Here is a 25,728-nt window from a genome sequence, read left to right as displayed (position 1 = left end):
CAGTCCTCCAAATCCAACACAGAAGAACAGTTTCAAGTGAGATTACTAAAGAAATGCCCTGGAACTCAGAAGCAAGTCACATAATATGGTAGGTGAAATTCTGTGACGAGTGGCAGCATTCAAGTTAAGGGTGACTTCTAAAGACACTTAGCATGACCATGCTAGGCTATGAAATACTGTGACAAAGGACTGCATAATGAGATGGAAATTACCCAAATTGTTATAATGAGGGCATGGTGAATGTAAATGAGCATAAGCGATATGGTGGAGTTAGTCAGAAATGTATAAAAAACTACATGACAAAAGGTGACTGCTAGAGTAGCTGTTCAGAGAAAAATCCTGGTGTACAGAGACAGAGATCAGAAAATCATGACAGGAGCAGCAGCAGGTTTAACAGTAATGTACAAGTTTGTTGTTATTCCCTACACCGCATTATGATCTGGTCACAACTAACATTTCATTCCCTCGGTGACACAAAAGCAGTGGACGAGTACCATATGGAGGCAAGCATCATGTAGGAGCTGATACAGATACGTCACCCTCAAATGTAGGCTTATAGGATGAGTGGTATACCCATTTCTGTGGACAGCATAGTATGTGTAGCTTTGAGAATATTGGATACAGGGACCTTGCAGTGACCAAAGGAGGACACTGTGGGTATCCCAGGCATTGGTAGGTAGCTAGGATAATGGTTAAGGTGTTAATCTCATAAACACAAAGTGCAAGGTTTGATTCTCACCTTGGGAAAGGAGATTGTTTAGAGGGGTTGGGAGTTGGCATAATGATTAAGCTGTTTACCTCACAAACACAGGGTACAGGGTTTTATTCTCACATTTAAGGGAAATTGTCAAGCCTTAAAATGGCCCACAACAGCAGCTAGCCAAGTACTTACCTATGAACACAGATTAACACAACCACACATCTCATGCATGCAGTCTTGTCATTGTTCATTTTTATGGATTGTGTGGCATAATGGTGCTGTGGTTGGTCTTCTACTGCTGTGATAATCACTGTAATGGGTTCAAATCCCACATACAGTCTCTACAGGTATCACACGTTATGATGTTATTCCATGCCTTATATATTCAGACGTTGTTTTATCCAAGGAACAGAGTTTGAGTTTCACCTTTGAAAGAAAAATTGGCTAGGCTTAAATGACCTGCAAAGGCAGCTAACCTAGTGCTTACTTAACTAGTTGGGAGTTGGCATAACATTGACAACAACTACATTCAACAAGGCCCCACTTCGGGAGAAGGAATATCAGGCAGCAACTATAAGGGATTCCACCTCATCATTTGTCTGGTGTCTGTGACAGTGTCCATCAGCACACGTGCAAACTACATCAGCAATTTCTGCAGGGTAACTTCCCCAGAGACATCTTATTGGTGATGCCAGATATGCCCTGGACCCATGGCTCATGACACTGATAAGAAACCAAAAGACATAGACAGAGTCTGCATACAACACTACCCTGTTAAGACCCTGAACACCACTGAATATGTGTTTGGATTGATGAAGGCTTTCTTACCCTGTCTAGATATAGATGTCACATCATTCAGTAAGATACAAAAACATGCAACAAAGTATATGCATTGTGTACAGTTATTTCACAACAAAGTATATGTGTTGTGTACATAGGTTCATAGGTAAGTACTAGGCTATCAGCCCAAGGGCATACATAAGCCTAGCCAACAAGGTTCCCTGGCTTACGCCACCCAAGAAAGTTATTTTCCTGTGCCACTGTCGAGTAGAGACACAGAAGTGATCCCCGGGGTGTATTTCTTATTTCCCTTCCACTCATCAAGATTTTTCTTGAAGAGTGCTAATGAAGAACTTTGCTTGACATAGATGGGTAGCCTGTTCCAGAGTATGGGAAGTCTCTGGGACAGGAATCTATCCCTCCAGCATGCCCTGTTTATTGTGGTGACAAGGTTTAGGTCCCTAGAGCGTGTAACTCAGAGGGATTGGGATTTCTTTAGGTGTAGCATGTCCAACAGCTCTTGGTTTGACATAGCTTTATATGTTAGGCAGAGATCACCTCAGAGTAGGTGATATGCTACGGAGTAAAGCTGGAGTTTTTTGAGACGGTCAGTTATTTCACAACAAAGTATATGCGTTGTGTACAGCTATTTCACAACAAAGTATATACGTTGTGTACAGTTATTTCACAACAAATTATATGTGTTGTGTACAGTTATTTCACAACAAAGTATATGCGTTGTGTATAGTTATTTCACAACAAAGGAAATGCGTTGTGTACAATTTCACAAAGTATATATGTTGGTGGTGCTGCGGTAGCGTTGCCGCCTCACAGTAAAACGTTGTCCTGTTCGATTCTCAGCTAGAGCGTCTTCTGTGCGGAGACATGCGTGAATGGGCGTACCTTCGTTGAAGGTTGTGCGTCAGAGCTGGCAACTCGGCACATAAAAATCTACTGCCAATCATTAGCTGACTGGAGTTCCGCTGTGGCAACCCCTAACCGGGAAAAGCCGAAAGATACAACATATACGTTGTGTATAGTTATTTCACAACAAAGTATATGCGTTGTGTACAGTTATTTTCACAAGAAAGTATATGCGTTTACAGTTATTTTCACAAAAAAGTATATGCATTGTGTACAGTTATTTCACAACAAAGTATATGCATTGTGTACAGTTATTCCACAACAAAGTATATGCTTTGTGTACAGTTATTTCACAACAAAGTATATGCGTTGTGTACAGTTATTTCACAACACAGTATATACGCGTGGATACATGCGTGAATGGGCGTACCTTCGTTGAAGGTTGTGCGTCAGAGCTGGCAACTGTTGTGTACAGCTATTTCACAACAAAGTATATGCGTTGTGTACAGTTATTTCACAACAAAGTATATGCGTTGTGTACAGTTATTTCACAACACAGTATATACGTTGTGTACAGTTACTTCACAACACAGTATATACATTGTGTACAGTTATTTCACAACAAAGTATATACGTTGCATACAGTTATTTCACAACAAAGTATATGCGTTTTGTACAGTTATTTCACAACAAAGGATATGTATTGTGTACAGTTATTTCACAACAAAGGATATGCGTTGTGTACAGTTACTTCACAACAAAGTATATGCATTTTGTACAGTTATTTCACAGCGAAGTATATGCGTTGTGTACAGTTATTTCACAACATGTTGGTATGGAAACAAATGCAGCAGGTTATTGATACTGGGGAACAGGAAGTCCCAGAATAAGCAGTTAAGGAGGTGCCTGTTGAGTTTCCCAAAGAGGATATGGAGAATGACCATAGGAGGTAGAGCCAGGTGCATTACACTGTGGGAATACGCCAGACTAGATACAACACAGAAGTAACAATGGTGAATGCAGTATTACAACCAGTCTATGATATGCCATTTATGGACTGGCCACATTGTGCATCAGGCAAAGACTACACTGGTAACAGGGTACTGAAGGCAGGGCACAGTTGTCATCATAAGAATATGTGGGGAGGACTGCAGTGACAGGTTTCAGCAGTAGGCAATGTGAGGAGGTCTAATGGTGTGGAAGACTGCATGGGTGCTGGTGATTGCGGTGAGACAGGAAGACTGGTTAGAGGAATGGTGTCTTTGGTGTGCTCTACCAGGGCAGAGATGGTTGATTGTGACTAGTGTGTAGGTGTGTGCATAGACACAGGTCCTTCAGAAGATCATACATTGTTCTTTAGTCTCTGTAAGAGGTCTAGTACACCTGCAGGAGGTATCTGTGACAACTGCGTAAGTCCCCATCCACAAGGTGCCCTCTCTGCAGGGATTATCACTGGCACGATGCACAATCAGCACAAAGGATGAAGTTACCTGTGAGTAGGAATGGTGCAGAGTGCCACAGGTGGGTTTAGTATGAACATCCTGTACACATCTGCACCTACAGTATCATACACTGCCCTAACACTGGTTGTAGGTTTGGATATGGTGGTGCTATGGGACCTGATTGTGTCCTCGCCCTACCATGGTAGGCTTCCCTACTAGAAGTAGTAAACAACTGGCCATGAGAATGGTGATATTCAGAATGTGCACCCACGCATGAATATCTGCATCACAGAGATTCCCAAAGTCAGTTTTCGAAGATGCTGCAAAAATGAGTAAGGTCCTTCCTAAGGTTGTCACAAAGTTCACATACTATACCAATCAGCTTTGCTATGGCTGTGATGGCATCCACCTGTGCCTGTATGATGGCTTTGCACACTTGCTGTGTGGCGGAAATGAAGATACTCAGCTCAGGAAAGAGGCCATGGCATTGCTGACCACCAGTCATTCTATATATATATATATATATATATATATATATATATATATATATATATATATATATATAGCCCCTACATTCTTCCTCAGATTCACGTCAGCTGCCATCATAAAATGTAGTCTGTACTGCAGAAGAAGAGGAAATACCCTGTGCTGATGTATTAGCCAACCCCTGTCTGATTACAGCAGTGTGTGTGCGTGTGTGTGTGTGTGAGAGACAGAGAAAGAGAAAAAGAGGTGGGTTGTACAGACCAGGAGCAGTGTCTTAGGAAAAGGGAGGCAATATGCCAGCCACATTACCCATGCCTGATAACAGCATTATGACTGCAGACTGCACCAGGCTGTGGCGGCTATCATCATTGGGCTGTGAGAGTTCCCTGGCATTAGCTACGCCAATATCCATGGTAGTGGACCCTGACACCAAAGCAACTATGAAGCCACATAAGCGCACACAAGTATATCAATGCACACTCAAATGTATCAATGCACATATCTGAAACACCCACATCCCAGCAAAATTACAAATAGAAACACTGTGACTATGACATTAAAATGTATAGGCTACATACCTTGTGCTGACTGATGTTGTAGCTGAAGCCCTGACTTGTCTGTATGAACAATTCTGAGTAAGACAGGTTGTACTGCAAAATACATATATTGGGTAATACCCACATGAGGCATTACCCACTGACAATGAAGTGCTTGGTGAAGTTACGCACCAATGTCAAGTCCACCACTAGGTATGTCTCCCAGAAACAGATGGCAGGTACTCCTCCAAGTTACTTAATGCTGACTCTGTCAATGGGCCCCCATTCATACCCACTGCTTCTCTGCCAGATGGCTTGCTTGATGCAAGTATGAGTAATCATATCAGCAGTTCTATGTCATATTTATTTTTGTCTCCAATCATGACCAGCAACTGTGCTGACTTGTTCAACAAGGTCTTGCCAGATACCTTGACAGAAGGCCATATCTTTCTTACTGATGAGTAGCATTTCATGACCATGTTCATGCATTGCCTGCAATACAACATAATTCTCCAGCTGGGAGAATGTCCCTTTCCTCTTTCTGCCGTTTTGCAGGTATTTTGTTCTGGAAATGTGACGACACGTGTAAGCTGTTGGCATATTACACCCTTCCCACCCACATCTCAGTACCGCACAACACAGTCCAGTGTTACCAGAGATTGTGTTACACCTGCCCCGCAAAGAGGCATGCGTCATCTGTAAATGTGCCTCTTATTATGCCCCTGTCAGTATAATGCCTTATGTGTGGACACATACCAATGAGCAGCATTTACCTGACAAAATGTCCCTGCTGTCCAAAAGGGTTGGCTAAATCATGTCAGGCATTTTGCGAGTCATGGGTACACAAGGTCTCACATGCATCCTACACCATGAGTATGGATGGGTAAAATTCTGTTCCCTTGTATCCTGTGTGTTCCCTTAAACTACAGGATTTTCCAGTGCACTCAAATGCCATTTTATGTCACTCACAAGGATCATGACAAAGGCTCTCAATGAAAATGCATGTATGCATGCACCATGTCCTTAAACCAATAGTGTAAAACCCCTGATTTTTACACATGTTCAGCACAATAACTGGCTGTGGCCTGATGCAGGCACCTTCTTTTACAACCCATATATTAATTGTTATACATGCATGTCAGTACAGCCCCACCCCCACAAATCCAGTGCAGGGGAACATGCTAGAAAAGCAAAAGTATTATAACACATTCCACATTAGCGAACAAAAGTCACCATAATGATGGCTCTGTGTTGTCTTCTTTTTGTACGGTTCAAACTTTGGGATATTAGATTCAATTGGATCTGACCTCAGTGCCTGTAGAAGATGTGGATCCAGAGCTTTAGACTCCTTCCCTACCCATAATCCCTCTCTTCCTCCAAAATATCTCAGATCAAGTTTGCCTACTTAACAAAATTTCTTATCATCTCAAAAAACGATAACACCTAAAATTCTATACCAGAATATAACCTGGAGAAAACAACCAAGGGTTGTATAATGGCAAGGCTCCTGGTTAGATCCATTCAATGAAAAAGGAGCACCAGGTGATAAATCTGGAATGAGGAAAGAGGGGAGGGATGTTGAATTGGGATGAAAAGAAGACAACACAGATTTATCATTATGGTGAGTACATAACATTCATATCCGATGTAGTCTTTTCTTCACCTGATTAAACTTTTGGGAAAGATTCCGTAGCTGCCACAAACCCTGGGAGGTATTAAAGAAGGATATTCCTGAGAACTGTGGAGCCAAAAGATGTACAGGATATTGACTGTACATCCAGCTTGTATTGGGATATGAATGTGTAAACCATGGACCAAGTTGATGTAGTACAGATTTCATCTACAGGAACTCTATGCATACAAGAAATGAAAGGAGCAGCATACCTTCTTGAATGAGTTCTTGGTTTCTTGGTTAGAGAGAGTCCTAATTTTTTGTAGGCAATGGCTATAAAGTCTGACAGTCACCTCGACAGTGTTACTTTAGATGCACTATGGCATAGCTAGGCCCTAGAAGAAGCTACAAGCAGCTGATCAGATTTTCAGAAATTTTTACTCTTGTGGCGATAAGATACAAGTTGTCAGTGAACATCTAATAGATGCAGAGTATATTCTACATTTGTTCAAAAATTTTAGGAGGAAGACTGGTAAATTAATAGGTTCATAGGTAGGTACTAGGCTATTGGCCCTAGGGCCTATATAAGCCTAGCCAAACAGTACCCTGGCTTTTGCCCCACAAGAAAATTATTTTCCTGTGCCCCTGTCAAGCAGAGCCACAAAAGTGATCCCCAGGGTGAACTTCCTATCTCCCATCCAATCATCAAGATTTTTCTTGAAGAGTGCTAATGAGGAGCTTTGTTTGATATAGGTAGGTAGTTTGTTCCAGAGTATGGGAAGTCTCTGGGACAGGAATCTATCCCTCCAGAATGTTCTGTTTATTGTGGTGACAAGGTTTAGGTCCCTAGAGCATGTAGCTCGGAGGGATTGGGATTTCTTTAAGTGGAGCATGTCCAACAGCTCTGGGTTTGACATAACTTTGTATGTTAGGCAGAGATCGCCTACGCGACAGAGTAAAGCTGGAGTTTTTTGAGACGGTCTGCGTACGGCATTTGTTTGAGGCTGGTAATCCTCTTTGTGAGGTATTTTTGCGGCCTTTCCAGTTGTTGTAGATGTCTTGTGAGGTACATACCGAAAGGGGCGTTGTACACTATAATGGGTCTAATGAGTGATGAGTAGAGGGGAACAATGACCTCTTTTTTCCTGGATGAGAAACAAGTATGAAGCAAAAAGGTTTCAGCATGGTTGACCCCAGTGGCCGAAAACTTAATTTGCCACTGGTTAAATGTGTTACCATTCGTGAGGCAGTAGGATGAATCCTCTCAACTTGTCCACCAACACACTGGAAGTCCCCATGATATGCATTGTTCCAAGAAGGCAATGGTAAGGCATCACCCAGTGCCACACTGTCATGGCCTCCTGATATAAAGGATATGAATGGGTTTTGCCTTGTTTGTTGATGTACCAGACTACTGAAATTTTGTCCACTTAGATGGAGGTCACACCCCTTGAAAGAAAGTCCTGGAAAGCCTGCAACACTAGCAGAACTGCCTCATCTCCAGGACAGTGATATAGAGACTGGTCTCCCATGTTCAACCATGAACCTTGAACTGTCTTCCCTTCTAAATGCTCCCCTCACCCCAGGAGGGAAGCATCTGTGGCTACTATGGCAGGATATGGAGAAAAGGGCCAACCTTCTAGGAGAGCTGAGGAGTTCAACCACCATTTGATGCGAGACTAGCAAATGGATGTTAGACAAATCCGAGCATGAAGAGGATGGAAGAACTGAGACTATTGTACAGAAAGGGTCCACTTTAGAACTTTCATGGAATCTGGTTAGGGGAAACAAAAGTTATGTACTTACCATAATAATAGATCCATGTTGTCCTGTCTTCAAGTTAATCAACATGTAGGTTGATGGATCTAGTCAGAACTGACCTCAGTGCCTTATATCAGAGTACTGTATCTGCGAGCTCTGATTCCTCCCCTACTCACAATTCCCTCCTCTTAGCTGCTTCACACCTCAAATCAAGTTTGCTAATTCCATAATATCTCTAATAATTAAAACAAGGAATTAAAGGGGAGTCCACAACACTGTTCACTATGGAATGAAATGTGGAAGAGGAAATAATACAAGGTCCTGCACCAGAAGATGTAAAATGGCAATTTGTAAGGGGGAAGGAGGGATGAAGGGAGGTTGAACCAGACAAAAATAGGACAACATAGATAAATCGTTACGGTAACTACACAACATTTTTATCAGATGTTGTCGATTTTTGTCCAATTCAACATGTGGGACAGATTCTCAGACTACCTAAAAAGAACCTGGGTGGACTCAAGGAAGGACATTCCCGAGAATGGCAGAGCCAAATGATGTGCGTGCTCTGGACTGCAAATCCAATTTGTAATGGGGCACAAAGTTATAAGCTGTAGACCAAGTTGTTGTTGCACATATGTCACTGACAGGTACTCTTTTTGCAAATGCTGTCAAAGTTGCCACTGCTCTGGTAGAATGAGCTTTAGGCTTAGAATGTAAAGACAACCCTCTTGTCTTATAAATAAAGGAAATGCAATCTGCCAGCCACATAGAAAGCATGACTGATAGATGTTGTCAGAGTTTTACTTTTGAAAAGGAGACAAATAGCTGGTATGATTTCTTAATGTATTTTGTACAATGTAAATAAAATCTGAGTTGCCTATAGACAACTAAGGTATGGAGGGTGTGTTCGCCCTTGGTAAAAAGTTTAGAAAGAAAAAGGCAAATTTGTTGACTTAAATGTCTGGAAGGAAAGAGGGATATCTGTTCTCAGTAGAACTCTATCCTTGTGGAAAATAAGGAAGGGTGGCTTGTATGAATGTGTTTGCAGTTCCAACACTCATCTTGCTAAAGTGACAGCAATCAGAAAAATAGTTTTCTAAGAGAGAATTTTTAAATTTGCTAATGCTGCAGGTTCAAAGAGTTTTTGGGCCAATGATTATAGTAAGATTAGCATCACATGATGGAACTGGATCTTGAACAGGTGGTCTCAATAAGAACGTTCCCTTAAGGAAAGCTTTGCTCACCCTACCTGATGTAACAGACGAATCATTATGTCCTATATGAAAGCTTGAGGTAGCAGCTATCTGGACTTTTACTGTAGAGTAATTCACAGAAGACGTTTAGAAAGAAAATCCAGTAGTGCTGAAAGACGGGCTAAGAAATGGTTTCAATCCTTTAAGAATGCCCAAATACAAAAGCAAATGGAAAAGATTTTCTAAGTCTTTTTGGTTGACTTCTTCTCAGAAAAAGAAATTATGTGGACTACTGGGAAGGAAAGACTGGTATCTCTGGCTATCATTAACACTGGAGAAATTACAAGTTATGTACTAACCATAACTAGGCATCTGTGTTGTCCATTTTCATTCTTCCTCACTTATGGGTTACAAATCCAATCCTAGCATCTGACTCAGCTGCATACTACAGACTTCAGAGCCAACTCTCGAGCTCCTCCCGCTACCCACAATACCCTACTCCATCCCAATTGCCTCAGATCGAGTTTGCTGCTCTATGTCCCAAGAATAGAAGAGAAATACATGTAGCCTAATAGAAAAATACATGGCTCAAACCTGGAACTGTAGGTTCCAAACACAGTCTAATAAGTCCTTCCAGAAGAAAAACAGAAGGGAGCTGGACGGTAGGGGAGTTGAGAAGAATGAAAATTGACAACATATGCCTGCTTATGGTGACTACATATCTTATAAATCTGATTTTGTCCTTTTCATTCCTTCCTCACTTATGGGACAGAGCCCCCCCCCAGCTATTTTCACTTTGGGTGGCCTTCATAGAAGGATATTCTGCCAAGCCAAACCAAAGGAGGCTCTATTTCTAGATATGATGACCAATTTGTAATGTGAAACAAAGACATGAGTCTTGGACCATAGCTGCTGCACAAATGTCATCAACAGACCTTCTTGACCAAAAGGTCAATGGAGTAACCGTGGATTTAGTTGAGTGAGCTCGGGGAGGTTCTGATAATGTCATACCCTTCTCAGAGTAAATCTATGAAATACAGTCTGTAATCCACTTAGCTAGGGTGACTTTAGAGACTGGTTGGCCTAGGTGATTTGTAGAAAAAGATACAAAAAGCTGGTCTGACTTTCTAAATTGTTTTGTCCTGTGAAGGTAAAAACACAGTTGTCTGTGCATGTCAAGGAAGTATAGCATATAGTCTTTTACTGGCAAAATTTGGAAAGAAAACTGGCAAGGGAATGGATTGGTTGATGTTGTTTTCAGAAGCTACCTTAGGTAAAAAAAAAAGAAGGGTTAGTCCACAGATAAACCCTATCTTTATGAAAAACAATGCAAGGAGTTTTTGTTGAATGAGCCTGGAGTTCAGGAATTCTTTTTGCCAAAATTATAGCTACCAAGAAAATATCTTCTATGACAAAAATTTATTGGTCAGATTTGTCAAAAGGTTCCAATGGTTCTTCAAATATTGCAATAAGATCCCAAAATCTTGGAAACCGGGAAAGAGGAGGATAAGCATAAAGGAGACCCGAGAGCTAAGAGTGAAGAAGAGCATATCTTAGTGACTCTCCCGGGGGGGGGGGGGGTGTCAGAGCAAACTACTTGCTGCACTTGCTGTTGACAGGAGTGGCAAATAGGTCACAGCAAGGTTGGCCCCAATGTCTGAAGATCACATTCGCTGCTGACTGAATGAGAGATCACTCATGAGGCATCATAATGGATCTGCTTAGTTTGTCTGCAAGCATGTTGGTTTTCACTGGGATGTGCATTGCAATTAGAAAGTGGTCTGATGAGATCACCCATTCCCAAACTCTCATGGCCTCTCTGCAAAGGGGGTAAGATCACGTTCCTCCTTGCTTGTTGATGTACCAGACTACAGACATGTTGTCGGGCTGAACTACAATAGTCCCCTAGGGAATAGCATCTTGAAATGCCTGCAATACTAAAAGGACTGCTGCCATTTCTATAACATGGGGGAATACATGCCCTGGACAGTTCTTCCCAAGAAATGCATCTCCACCCCAGTTGAAAAGCATCCGTGGTCACTGTGACTACTAGCTTTGGTAGAACAAAGAATCTGCCCAGAAAAAGACAGTCTGATTGTATCCACCAGTGAATGCGTTGTTTGCAAATTGGGGTGAGTTTAACTTGAAAAGACAGGAGTTGATATAGAATGGACCACTGTACAGAGCCTGAAACTGAATGTACAAATGGCTTAAAGCAATGCATGTGCAGATATAAGGAGAACCAAACAAGTAAAGAACTGCACCAAACTGACACACCAAGTATTTATTTAGGAAATAAAACAAGAAAGGTGAGCGCTTTCATGACAAAACTTGTCACTTCATCAGACACATAAATAAAAATGAAGCCAATATTTAAAGTGTAGTTAGCAATCAGCTGACACTTAAAGTCACATGTTTGTTAAGGCTCATTATAGACTTATTAAAAACAGATTAAAACAGGTGAAAAAAATACATATAGATATAAATAAAAAGCCCAATATACAGTTCATAAAAATACAATGTGTAGATATATATATATATATATATATATATAAAAGGGTACATAGATGCATCTCTATATAAAGAAAATACACACACACGTGTATATATATATATATATATATATATATATATATATATATATATATACACACACACACACACACACACATCCCCACATACATATATATAAATTAACTATAACTATTAATATTTCAAGCGACGAGACTTCAAAAAAGGTTTCAGAGTAAACATACCATTTAGTCCAGGATATCTCTCAGCATTTAATAAGAGAATCCATTTCTGCTCAATACTCTGTTAAATTTTCTATATCGCCTCCTCTTATATTAGTATAGACTACTTGAATGGCAAGGAATTTAAAAGTGTTTGTAGGGTCATTCTGTTTAACGTGGTTAGCTAAAGCATTAGTTTCCTTACCATTATTTATACCTTGAATGTGCTCGAGGATCCTGTCCTTGAACATTCTATTAGTCTTCCCTACATAGTACACATGACATGTCTGGCAGAAGGAGAAATATACAATGTTTTCAGTTCTGTAATCTACATAATTATAACTTGCAATAATAAATGTGCGTATAGGATGTGTAAATGTTCTATTACTACACAAATATTTACATGCAGAACACCGTCTGCATGGGAATGTGCCTAGGCGTACTGACTGAATAGGTCTATGTAAGTCCATTTTATTACATAGATGTTGTTTCAAGGACTTATTATTTCTAAAAGAAAATGACGGAATGTTTCCAATTTTGTCCAAAAGCCCTGGTACTTCATACAAAATATACCAATTATTCTTAATAATTTTGGTGTATTCATTAACATCACTTGAGTATTGGAATACAATCCTAAATCCTTTATTATCTAGGGGGCGACCATCACCATAGTCCTTCTGTGTCCCATTTGTTAAATAAGGTTTACATCTATTTCCTCGTTGTTGCCAGGCTTGTTCTATCTCCTGTTCAGAATAACCTCTCTCTAGAAAATCACATTTGAAGTTGTCTAGAGCTACTTGTGCTTCATCATCCTTGTTATGTAACCGCAGCACCCTGTAAACCTGGCCTTTAAGTACACTCCTTGAAATACGTCTAGGGTGCATACTAGTTTTGTGCAGGAGAGCATTCCTTCTACAGAGTCCATTGGAGAAGCATGCAAGAGGAAGTAGTATGATGGCAGCTGACAATGACCCAAGTGCTTGAAGCACTAACCTTGCTGGGGGAGATGAATGGGAAAGGATACCCTGAACTTAATTTCTGATAGAAGTAATGCAGTGGAAAGGAAAAGAAGCTACTTGTGTAGTTGTGTTTAAAACTGTCCCAATGAATTCCAGGCTCTGAATTGGTGCAAGTTTTGATTTGGCAAGATTTATCGTAATGCCCAAAGTGTCACAAATCTGGAGCAAATCGTCCCTGGCATGCTGAAGTTGATGCCTAAATGGAGTAGTAAGGAGCCAATTGTTTAGATATGGAAACACCTGGAATCCTTTCAGCCTCAAGTGAGCTGCAACTACTGGCATGCTTCTGGTAAACACTCTGGGGGTTGTGGTGAGTCCAAAGGGCAGAGCTCTGAACTGGTAATGACTGGATCCCAGCCGAAAGTGGAGGTGCCTTCTGGATCATCTGTCTATTTTGGTATAATAGTATGCGTCCTGAAGATGTACAGAGCACATCCAATCATCCTTGTGAAGAAAGGGCAGAATGGACTGAAATGTGACCATTCAGAACTTCACTTTCTTTACACACTGGTTCAATATGCTTAGATCCAAAATGGGGCTGAGGTCCCCTGTTTTCTTTGGCACTAAAAGAGTGAATAAGTTCCAAATCTGGTCTGGGAGGACTTTTTGGATGACTCTTATTTAGCAGCTTTTGGATTTCTTGTGCTGCTGCCTTTCCCTGGCTAGGCAGAATGTCGGGAAGTTCTTCCTTTGACAGTGAGGAAGAAAGAAAAATGGTATGCGATAACCTCTGGATATTATTCTTAGCATCCATGAATCTTTTGTGATGTTTGTCCAGGCATCCAGGTGCAAAGAAAACTGACTTTCAATTGCCTCTAGAGTAGGACAGCTGGGCAGCACTTTAGGAGCACTGAAAGGGCCTGTCTGAAAAAGAATTTCTAAAACCCTGGTTTTGCGGGCCTCGTCTGCCTCTAGGGTGATGTCTACCATTAAAATTTTCCCTCCTGCCTCTGGAGGAATTTTACTCGTGTGAATCCTGGAAGGGTCCCTGAGATTTACAGAACCACATTTTCTTATTGCCTCTCTAGTTTCTAGAGAAGGTCCACTGAGGTGTAGAAAACTTGATCTCTACAGAGCGGGTTTTTCCATCTTTTTCACTGCGGGTAAGCATATCCTTTACTGATGGCCCAAACAAGGAAGTGTTATCAAATGGGGCATTAACAAGGGACATCTTAAAAGGCTCCTCAAAGTCACACAGTCACATGCAGGCATGTCGCCTTATGGTGATGCCTGAACTGGTTGCTTTTGAGGTACCTTTAGCTGTGTGACAGATGAATCTCATCAAAGCTTTCAAAATAGATAAAAGAGTGGTCAGCCGAGAGGATGTGCTTTTGAAAACCTCAGCAGAAATGGACTCTGACAAAGTATTTGAAAGTACCTTAGTCAAATCTCTCTGAAGTCTAGTAAAATGCACCAGGTAGTTCAGTGACCTCAGTGAGAGGGCAGCTGAGGCAAACACTTGCGTTCCAAATCTGTCCAGCACTCTAGACTTTCAGTTAGGCAGATGGACAGCAGAGCTCTGTTCTGCTAGTTGTTTCTTAGTGGCTGCTGCCACCACCATAGCATCAATTGGGACTTCTTTGCTCCAGTGGGGTCTGTCTGCAGGTGGTGCCAAGAACTTGTCAGGGTGCTTGGGGATGGGCTCAACAGTATCCGGTTCCTTCCATGCCCAGCAGGAAACCAGATCAATAAGTTCCTCTGCCGGGGGAGGGGTGATCCAAGACATAGATGGGCCACAATCAAAAGCATCCAAAAACACTGACTCTTCAGAAGAAGGGGTTTGGGATGACCACCCACCTTTCTGCTTTAGGATCTCTAGAATATCTTCAGAGGTGATGTCATCCGGTGATGATCTGGGGGAATCCTCTCCATCAAAATCAGTGTCTTCCATGAGAGACTCCAAGGGTGAGTCAATGTGTCTCTTTTTACACGTCCTCTTCTGGGGGACCCTCTTCAGAGGGGTGCTCTGGAGAGGTGTCAAAGAGATGGGAAGTTCCCCTACTGGAACTGGCTGGAGGCCGGTTTGAATTGGCTGTCCCTGTGGAATAGGTCTGAGTGGCTCATAGCATGGAACCGATGAGAGTAAAGGTGTAGGATTCTCTCTGGAGAGAAAGACCCCTTTCCATCATCTCAAAGGATGAGGGACCAGGAGAAGCCCTGATCCGCTTTCTTGGAGCTGAAGCTTCCGTGGAAAGTAGACTACGGCCAGCCCTGGATCTAAGCCTTGAGGGAAGAATCGGATCCAAACTGTCTAGCAGCAAAGCTCACAGAGGAAGGGATGGATCCAACAACACTGGAGCCAACCCTACCCCCTTGGACCAGGCACCAACACTTTGGCTCCAAGACCCTTTCTGATCTGAGAGTATCAGAGCAGAACCTGTCAGAGGAAACAGTCAGAGTGGGGGGGGAAATTTTCCTCGGATCCGACTCAAACCTCTCAGAGATTTTGGATACTGGGGCTCTGAAACCATGGGTTGGATCAGAGAAGGAGATCAAATGGATTTTTGAGTGTACACTCACAGACCCAGTAGGGGACGGAGCTGGCAGGACACTCAACTCGATCTGAGTTCTGAGAAATGTTCACAACATCCTATCCACATCCACTTTGGAAAAACTTCTGGAGGGTTTAGAAAACGCAGTGGAAGAGGCCGTGGAATGTTTCTTTGCATTATGAAACAATTGTGCAGCAAGGATGGTGAAATAGGCTTTACCAGGAGTACGTCTCCTATGAGATATGCCTAACTTCGGATCTGAAGACTTAGGATTCAGCGTGGACGTTAGTGGTGAAGGACAGATAACTAAAGAAGGCAAAACCTTTGAATCCGAGGATGATTTCAGGTCCAAGGGTAGGCTAAGAAACTTTGGATCCGAAGACGTCAAATCCATAACTTTTATCACTTTTTCTATAGGCTCCAATGAAGACCTGAGGGACTTTGGCAGAGACTTCTTCTTGTGCTCCAAAAGAAACTACTTTGCTGGATTTTGAAGGGGTTGAGCCCCAGAAGATGAAGCAGCAGGAAGTAAACCTTTTAATATAAGTTTGTATGCCTGTTAGCCAAAGCTCTAGCATTAAAAATAGAGCAAACTGTACAGGCCGTATCTAAATAATCGGGATCAAGGCAACAAACACAGTCCTTGTGGGCATCTTAGTTTGTGATCTTATGCCCACAAAAGTGCATTTTTTTAAAACCTATAGGTTTGTCAGACATGACAGCCAAGAAAAACTTTTAGTTATGTACTTACCATAACTTCGGATGTATGGGATCCATCTCGCCTACATTCATAACTGATGGGCTCGGAGCCGATCCATCGGCTCCAACTCGGCCAACTAATACACTAGAACGAAGTCTCTTATTGGCTGGGCTACTCCCTATCCCAGGATGCACTACACCTGCTTCCCCAGATCTTGTTTGTTCGCTTTCATACATACATGCAAACACAGAAAAAATAGTAGTCACTACAACCAACTAAAGTTCTTCAAGAGAAGATCTCCAAATGGAACTACATCTCCTCTAAATCCGAATGGAAGGGGGAAGGAGGGTGGGTACGTATGAATGTAGGCGAGATGGATCCCATACATCCGAAGTTATGGTAAGTACATAACTAAAAGATGTAATGGGATCCTATCTCTACATTCATAACTGATGGGACAGCGTCCTAGCACCTAAATCCCGGGTGGCTCATTGGAAAACACTCCTGAGAACTGTGGAACCAAAAGAAGCCCTGCCTCGAGAAACCACATCCAATTTGTAATGAGAAATGAAAGTGTGCGGAGAAGTCCAGGTAGCCGCAGCACAAATATCATCTATTGATAATTTGGAGTGAAAAGCTACAGAAGTAGCTATTGTCCTGGTAGAATGAGCCTTGACTGGAAAGGGAAGCTCTTTGTTAGCCTGTGAATAAATGAAAGAGATACAATCTTTAATCCATTTAGCTATGGAGGTTTTAGCTACTGGTTGACCCAATTTGTTTATTGCAAAGGAAACAAACAGTTGATTTGATTTCCGTGTCTGAGCGGTTCTATTCAAGTAAAAACGCAGTTGTCTATGGACGTCCAATTGATGCAAGATATATTCTGCGTTATTAGAGAACTCTGGAAAAAACACAGGGAGCTCTATAGTTTGTTGAATACAGAAAGAAGAGGCTACCTTTGGTAAAAGGAGGGGTTTAATTTCAAGGACACTCTATGTTTGTGAAAAATCAAATAGGGAGGATCAGAACAAAGAGCTTGAAGTTCTGAAACCCGCCTGGCCGAAGTTATGGCCACTAAAAAGGCCATTTTCCAGGACAGAAATTTCAAATCGCAGGTAGCAGCTGGTTCGAAAGGGCGGGCAGTTAAGGCAGCAAGAACCATATTCAAGTCCCAAGGGGGGACAGGGTGAGATATTGGAGGCCTAAGGAGCCATGCTCCTTTAAGGAAAGCCTTACAAAGTTTGTGAGACATCAATGAAGGTTCAAAGGAAGCATGAAAATTAGAGATAGCCGCTAGCTGAACCTTAATGGTGGAAACTGAAGAGCCCAACTGAAAAAGAGAGGCCAAGAAATTCAGAACCTCCGATACTGGGGCAGTAAGGGGGTCTATACCTCGTTTCTGAGCCCAGAAGGCGAACCTTTTCCATTTGCTGGAATAAAGTTTGACAGTGGAAGGTTTATGAGAAGAAGACAATATGTGGATCACCTCCGGAGAAAGGGAATTGTCTCGGACTAAGGATGGAAGTGGAGTAACCATGCCGCCAACTTCAAAGACCTGAGAGACGGGTGAAGCCATCCTGACTGATGAGTCAACAGGTCTGGCACCGGGTCCAGAAACCATGGGCCTTCTACCGCATGCCTCTGTAGGAAAGGAATCCAAACTTGATGAGGCCAGTGCGGGGCAATCAAAATCATCTCGCTCTCCAGGTAAATGGCCTCTGTATCACCCTCGGTAGGAGGGGAACCGGAGGGAAGGCATAAAGAAGACCGGGGGGCCAAATGTGGGTCAGGGCGTCCCTGGGAATCTGTCCCTGGGAGGGGAACAGCATGAAGAACTCTCTGCACTTCGCATTGTGAGGGCTGGCAAAGAGGTCGCAGCAAGGGAGGCCCCATTTGGCGAAAATTTTCGCAGCCACTCTCTGGTTGAGGGACCACTCGTGGGGTAAGAGAATGGTCCTGCTTAATCTGTCCGCAATCACATTGGATTTCCCCGGTATGTGCGTTGCCATTAAAAAGCGGTTGGTAGCTACCGCCCAGTGCCAAAGTCTCATGGCTTCTCTGCACAGTGGGTAAGATCTGGTTCCACCTTGCTTGTTTATATACCAAACCACCGACATGTTGTCGGATTGGATAGCAATCGGACCTTGCGGGAGAGCGTGATGGAGAGCTTGCAGTACCAAGAGTACCGCTCTCATCTCCAGGATATTGATATGCAAATGCGTTTCCTGGCTTTGCCATGTGCCTTGGAACGACCTGTCCAGGTAATGACCCCCCCACCCTACCTGGGAGGCGTCCGTGGTCACAGTGGCAACGGGGGGTTGAGGAATAAAAGGTCGCCCCTGGTCGAGATTGGATTGGAGGAGCCACCAACGCAGATCCCGACGGCAACTCTCCGTGATCATGACTAAATGGTTCAAGGGAAGTTCCTGATAGGACCATTGAACCGACAGGAGCCATTGCCAAATTCGCATGTGAAGTCTGGCTAAGGGGACTAAGAGTATGGTTGACGCCATCGAGCCCAACAGTTGTAGTATCAGATGGGCCGGAGCTCTTGCTAGGGGGAGACTGGATTTGATTTGGTTTTGCAGAACCTGAATTCTTGCTGCCGGTAAGAAGGCGCGCATCCTTCTTGTGTCTAAGTCTGCGCCTATAAAAGTAATACGCTGAGATGGCTGTAGTACAGATTTTTGCCAATTGAACGTAATCCCCAAGAAACGGCCTAAGGTGAACGTGGCGTTGAGTGCCTGGAATAGTAGATGTTCGGAGGTGGCAGTAAGGAGCCAGTCGTCTAGATATGGAAACACTTGGAATCCTAGACTCCTCAGGTGAGCAGTCACCACTGCCAGACACTTGGTGAACACCCTGGGGGCTGTGGTGAGACCAAAGGGCAGTGCTCGGAATTGGAAATGACTGACTCCGAGGCGGAAGCGTAAGTGTCTCCTGGACTCTTGAGCTATCAGAATGTGATAGTAAGCGTCCTGGAGATCTATGGAGCACATCCATGCATCCTTCTCCAGCAATGGAAGAATGGATTGAAGGGTGACCATTCGGAATTTGGACTTTTGCACAAAACGATTCAATGAACTGAGGTCCAAAATGGGCCTGAAGTCCCCTGTCTTTTTTGGTACCAAAAATAATCTTGAGTAAGTTCCTGATCCGATCTGGTCGGTGGGGACAGGCTGGATGGCTCCTTTTTCTAGCAGCTTTGAAACCTCTATTGCTGCTTGATCCCGCTGACTGGGTGGTACGTCCAGGATTTCCCTTAAGGAAAGGGGGGGCTTGTTGAAGGGGATGAGATAGCCTCCGGTAATAATGCGAAGCACCCACTGATCGCTTGTTATGGATTCCCAAGCTTGTGGGTGCGCCGCAAACCGACCCCTGACTGGCTCCGGAGCTGCACAGTCGGGCAACAACTCAGGGACGCTGGTTGTAGGAAGAACCACGAAAGGAATCGCGGTCTCCAGAGTTACGGGGGCCTCTGCCGCCTCTGGGGCGGCGTCTTCCTGAATTCCCCCCCCCTGCCTCTGGAGGGGGAATCACTGGGTGGAGTAGGGAAAGACTTCTGAGATTTTATGAACCACATTTTCCCTCCTCTCTGGACCTTGGGGTAAGGCCTAGAAGGAGCGGAAAAACGGGCCCCAACGGCAGTCAAAGTCTTGCCCTCCTGCTCGCACCGAGTTAGTGTGTCTTTCACCTTGGGTCCAAACAAAGATGACCCATCAAAGGGGGCGTCGGCGAAAGAAGACTTGAAGGCCTCCGCAAATGAACACAAGCGTAACCAGGCATGTCTCCTGAGGGCAACGCCTGTTCCCGCTGCTCTACTCGCCCCCTCGGCCGCATACGAAATGAGCCTCATGGACGAGTTCACGATAGAGAACAAGGTAGTCATCTGGGCGCCAACAGCAGGGGCCAGCGCCTCAGGTAGATTACCAGTAAGGGAGTAATTTAGCTCTTTAAGGAGGTCCCTTTGGAGCCTGGTAAAATGACAAATAATTCAGTGACCGTAAGGTAAAGGCCGCTGAAGACAGGGTACGCTTCCCGTACCTATCCATACTCCTGGAATCCTTATTAGGAGGGTGGACAGACATTGAAGCCTCTGCCACGTCCTGCTGTGTGGCAGAAGCCACCACCATAGCATCTACTGGAACACCTTTCGTCAGAAATTCCTTCTGGGGGGGGGGGGGCTGAAAGAAACTTATTGGGTCTCGCAGGCACCGGTTCCACAGAATCAGGGTGTTCCCACGCCCTTCGAGAAACCAAATCAAGGAGTTCATCGAAGGGCGGAGACACCCAGGAGGCGGAGGGCTGGGCCCCAAAGGCCTTGAGGAAGACTGACTCCTCAGCTGAAGGGGTTTTGGCCTGCCAATCTCCTCTCCGTCTCAGAATCTCCAGGATATCTGAGAAAGAGATATCATCCGAAGATGATTTGGGGGACCCTTCTGCATCATCGAGGTCAGTATCCGATGTAACAGACTCATCTTGGGAGTCCACGTGCTTCCTCTTGCACAATTTCTTCCGTGGGGGCTCGTCCGAAGCAGTTTCGGACGGACCCCCCGGAAGAAGGGAACCCCCGATGGGGGTATCCTCAGGCCCTGGGGCCCCGCTGCCGGGGGACTGCAACACAACAGAAGCACCAGTCTCAAGGTCTAGGGACGGCGAAGTAGAAGCCTGCTGAGCCGGCAAAGGCATGGCCAGCGCGCTCCTCATGGCCTCAAAGGCCGGACCTCCAGACTCCATGGAGATCACTGGTCTAGAGGCCACAATGGCACTGGGAATTCCGGCAGCCGATGCTCCGAGGGGAAGACTAGGCACCGAGGCACCCAGCCCCAAAGTGTTCCCCTCGGGCCCGGCTGAGGAAGTCCCAGTACCAAACCCTGAACCAGAGGACAGGGTAGGAACTATAGTCGGAGCCGACAGACCTCGAAGGGGTCTCGGCTCCGACCATATGGCTCCGCATTGCTCCACCATCACCGACTCCAACGGCTCCGAGGAGGTTGGAGGAGGAATCGAATGTTTCGGAGGGGGGATCGGTTCCGAAGCCAACTGGGCTGGAGCCGAGACCATTTGAGTAAAAACTGGAGACTGGAAAAGCATCTGTATTACCCTATCGAGATCTGAATCAGACAGTTTCGAAGATTTAGAGGAGGTAGACAGACGAGAAGACTTTCCTCTCGGCTCTGAGAGAGAAGGGGACCGGCTCCGAAAAGGCTCCAACACTATCGGCGCCGGATCCGGCACAGCATGAATAACGATCGGCGCCGAAGGAGCTTTCTTCGGAGCCGAGGGGGAAGAGTCTGAGCTGCACACCTCCACCGGCTCCAAAGCCATTGGAACTGATGAAGGAGATTCGTCTCTCGATACTCCAACCTGCGGCTCCGAAACTAATGGAGCTGAGGAAAGAGGTATCGAGGCAGACCCTTTGACCCTCGGCCCCGAAGTCAGTAGAGCCGAGGAAGAAGAGGTCGACTTTTGCTTTTTAGTAGTCGGTTCCGACGGACTTGTCGGAGCCGACGATCTTTTCTTTTTGGAGGTAACAGGAGGATCTAAAGCTTCTTCAAAAGAGGGCTTAATAAGACCCCTCAAGATGAGTTTATTTTTGCGCTCTTGAAGAACCCTAGAGGAGAAAGCATGACAGACACTACATGTCTCCTGTAGATGTTTAGGCCCCAAACAATACACGCAAATCGAATGACTGTCTGTAATAGACATTTTGTAATTGCACCGAGTGCATTTCTTGAATCCTGACTTCTGCTCTTTTGACATAATGAATGATATAACAGCAATATATATGTGACAAAATTTGCGCCAACTGTATAGCGTGAGAAACAAGGCACGAGCTCTTGAGAGGGAGATTTACCTCAAAAGAGAACACAGTGAACACACACAACACCACAAAAAACAACGGTCCAAGCCCTCTAATTTAAACGGGCTTAGCCCGAAGAAAAAATAATAATAATAATAACACCAAGTCTTAAAAAAGAATAGGGCAAAGGCCCTCTACCTTAAACGGGCCTTGCCCGACAGCGAAATAAAGTACCTATAATCACTTCACACACAAGTTATAAAAAAAAAAAAAAAAAAAAAAAAAAAAAAAAAACACACAATTTACAGAGAGTAGCTGTTAAAACAGCTGTTTTATCAATATTCAGAGGAAAAAACCCAAGGTCAAAGACCAGTAAAGGTAAAGAAAACCACTTAGCTCCAGCCAAGTCGAGACCACGTCCAGCTTGTAAAGCGGCAAACGAGATCTGGGGAAGCAGGTGTAGTGCATCCTGGGATAGGGAGTAGCCCAGCCAATAAGAGACTTCGTTCTAGTGTATTAGTTGGCCGAGTCGGCCCATCAGTTATGAATGTAGGCGAGATAGGATGCCATTACATCTAACAGTTAATGTACAACATTAACTTTTTTTTAATGTTAGAAAAGATGAATAAGAAAAAAGATAATGTTATCAACTATGGTAATAAGGTGAAATACCTTTTGAAAGTTACGTAAGGAAAGTACCAATAATGGTACACAGACTACTAAAAACAATTAGCAGAAAAAAAAGAGATTAGTAGAAAGATGTATTTAACATCAGCAACAGGTAAGAGGGAGGAAATAAGAAAAATTTTAAGTTTTATTTAAGTTTTAGGAGGTAATATAATAGAAAAACCTTTCTCACAAATGCTCGAGAGCGGAACCTGCGAATAACCATGATAGTGGCAAATGAGATCTGAGGCAATGGGGATGGAGAGGGTATTATGGGTAGAGGGAGATGCTTGAGAGTTGGAAACAAAGTCTATAGTATGCATCTGAGTCAATTCTGTGGATCGGATCCATAACCCATAAGTGCGGAAGAATAAAAAGGACAACATCAGATCCATGCAGTTAGCTTAAGAGACTGAATATCCAGTTAAGGCATCCAGGATGGGTGACTGAGTAGATCCAGAATAGGATTCAGAATCCATGGAGGGTTCAAGTAGATGAGGCCAAAAAATGGGGAACCATACTTGCTGAGGCCAAAATGGGACAATGAGGATTACCCTGGTGTTGCACCTCGTGACTTTCGAAATAAACTTCAAGGGAAGAGGAATTGGTGGAAAGGAGCCCTGGGGGCCAAAGGTGGACTACAGCATCTCTCGGTGACTGCCTCTATAGATGGATTAGGACAAAGTAACTGCTGCATTTGTTGTTGAGGTAGAAAGCAAAATGGCCACAGCAAGCCTTCCACAAAGTCATACAATCGCATCCAGGTGTGCTGGTGGATGGCTATTCAGGTACCTGCTGTTCTTGTCATACCATCATCTGTGTTAGAAAGCAGATGTATGGATATGCCGGATTGACTGTAAACTAAACAAATGGGACTCCATTGTTTTTCGATTGTCTGTCGGTAAGTTACCCGAGCAGGACTTGGTGAGTTTCTTAGTCAAGTCCCTATGGAGATGCCTCATGCAGGCCAAGTAGTTCAGCACTCTTAATTGTGAAAGTCACTGAAGCATATGTCTGCTTTCCAAACCTGTCCAAGCTCTGGCTTTCCTTTTTGCAGGATGGACAGACGTACTCTCCTCAGAGAGTTTTTTCTTAGTGGCTGCCGCCACAACCATGGTGTCTGTTGGGGACCCTTGCTCCAGTGTGCTCTGTCCATAGGTGCAAACAAGACTGTATCTGGCTTCATAGGAATTGGCTCCACCATGTCAGCATACTTCCAATCCCGCTGGGCTACCATTTCTAGAAGTACATCTAAGGTGGCACTCCCCAAGAGGTAGAACAGCCAGCTCAAAAAGTCTCAAGGAACACAGACTCCTCAGGGGAGGGTATATCGATGGACCAGTCCTCTCACTGTTTCAGCCAATTTCAAAATGTCACCAAAGGTGATGTCCTCAAGAGGGGATCTTGGGAACTCATCCCTGCCACCCAAGTTTGTGTCTTCATTGACTGCTTCCAGGGAGGAATCTAAATGTCTCTTCTTGCACGTCTGTTTCCTGGGACCCTGCCACGATGGGGCTTCCAGAGATGGGTCAGTCAGACAGGGAGCTCACACAGCAAGCAGTTCTAAGACTGAATGAAGCTGACTGTTGGACATGGATGTGCCAAGTCAGACACAATGTCCAAAAGGGGTTGGGATGAAGCCAAGCATGAGGAAAGCACCTCTTCTCTTGGCCTAGCAAGAACCCTTTCGAAAGCCTCAAATGCTGAGGAAGAATCGAGGCCAAAGGGATTCCTATACCATTGAGCAAGATTTAGGAAGAGCTTCCCCAACCCAAATCTGAAGTTGCTATTGCAGCTGTGCTATCTGCTGCAGAAGCATTGAGTGAAAGAGATTGTTCTGAAAGTTTCAGTACTAAATCCACACCTTAAGCCCAGCACCAGCACCAAGGCTTCAGCTACAAGACTCATCCCAGTCTGAAGGCATCAGAGTTGAGATAGTACGGGACACAGTCAGAGTCGAGGTCAACAAGATTGTTGGTTCCAATGTGTGTCCTCCCGGGAGGCTTAGACCTGTGAGCTTTGGATGTAGAGGATGGACCAGAATAGGAGACATCAGCGTAGGGGTTATTGGAGCCATTCTTGGAATGGCTGGTGTGGATGGAGTTGGGAGAATCTCTATATGAATTTGTGTCTAAAGGATAACCTCTGCATCATCTTGTCATCTGTTTTGGTAAGGCTCATCAATGATTGAATAGACCTGGAAGATGAAGCCAAGTTGTCATGTTTGCTGAGGGATCAAACCTTTCAAAACTAGTTTGACTCTATCACCCTGAATGACTTCATATTATGTGTCAAAATGAGTTGCTCTCAGGCAATATGTAGAGAGCCCAGGTCCTGTGGCAATATCTTATGGCCACAGGCCATACATTTTTGAATCATTTAACTTTGTCAATCATGGGAAGGGCAAGGTATTGACCAACAGCAGAATGGTCCTGTCAGAGTTCAAAAAAACACTAGCATTGAACACCAGCCAACTATACAAAATAGTATGTATAGCAATAAGAGAATTATATCAAATAAACTATATTTAAGTCAATGGAGCGAAGATTAAATATGAAAAAAAATATATATATATATATATATAAATATATATACATATTTTAATTTTACTAGGAAATAAAGAGGGGAGGTGGAAGATGAAAGAAAAACCTGCCAAAAAGGGACAGAGAAGAAAATAAGCATTTCGCTGTAAAACTTTTTCAGAGCCCTCAAAAACATGACTGTCTTGATCAGGAGGTAAACGAGATCTGGGAGAGTTTGGAGGAACAGGAGGAGTCAGAGCCCTGGATCCACAGCTTCTAAAGGTGCCAAGGTCAGATCAGACAAACCAATGAGTGAATTGGATGAAAAAAAGACTACATCGGATCACAGGTTTTATAAACCACCACACTAAAAACATTCACAAAAACAATGATAAAATAGGAGTTCTTCCCCCAACCCCC

The 25,728-nt window shown here is 43.9% G+C and overlaps 1 protein-coding gene across 1 annotated transcript in view; it reads right to left on the bottom strand.

Moving 5' to 3' along the window:
• ADAMTS20 (ADAM metallopeptidase with thrombospondin type 1 motif 20) overlaps nt 1-25,728 on the bottom strand; it is a 3,636,702-nt gene that overhangs the window by 2,611,322 nt on the left and 999,652 nt on the right. The gene's annotated exons all lie outside the window — the stretch shown is intronic.

The sequence above is a fragment of the Protopterus annectens genome, chromosome 11.part0 (genome assembly GCF_019279795.1).
Source record: "Protopterus annectens isolate FY-2018-M chromosome 11.part0, PAN1.0, whole genome shotgun sequence".
Taxonomy (NCBI): domain Eukaryota; kingdom Metazoa; phylum Chordata; order Ceratodontiformes; family Protopteridae; genus Protopterus; species Protopterus annectens.
This window is presented reverse-complemented; position numbering and strand designations above follow the sequence as displayed.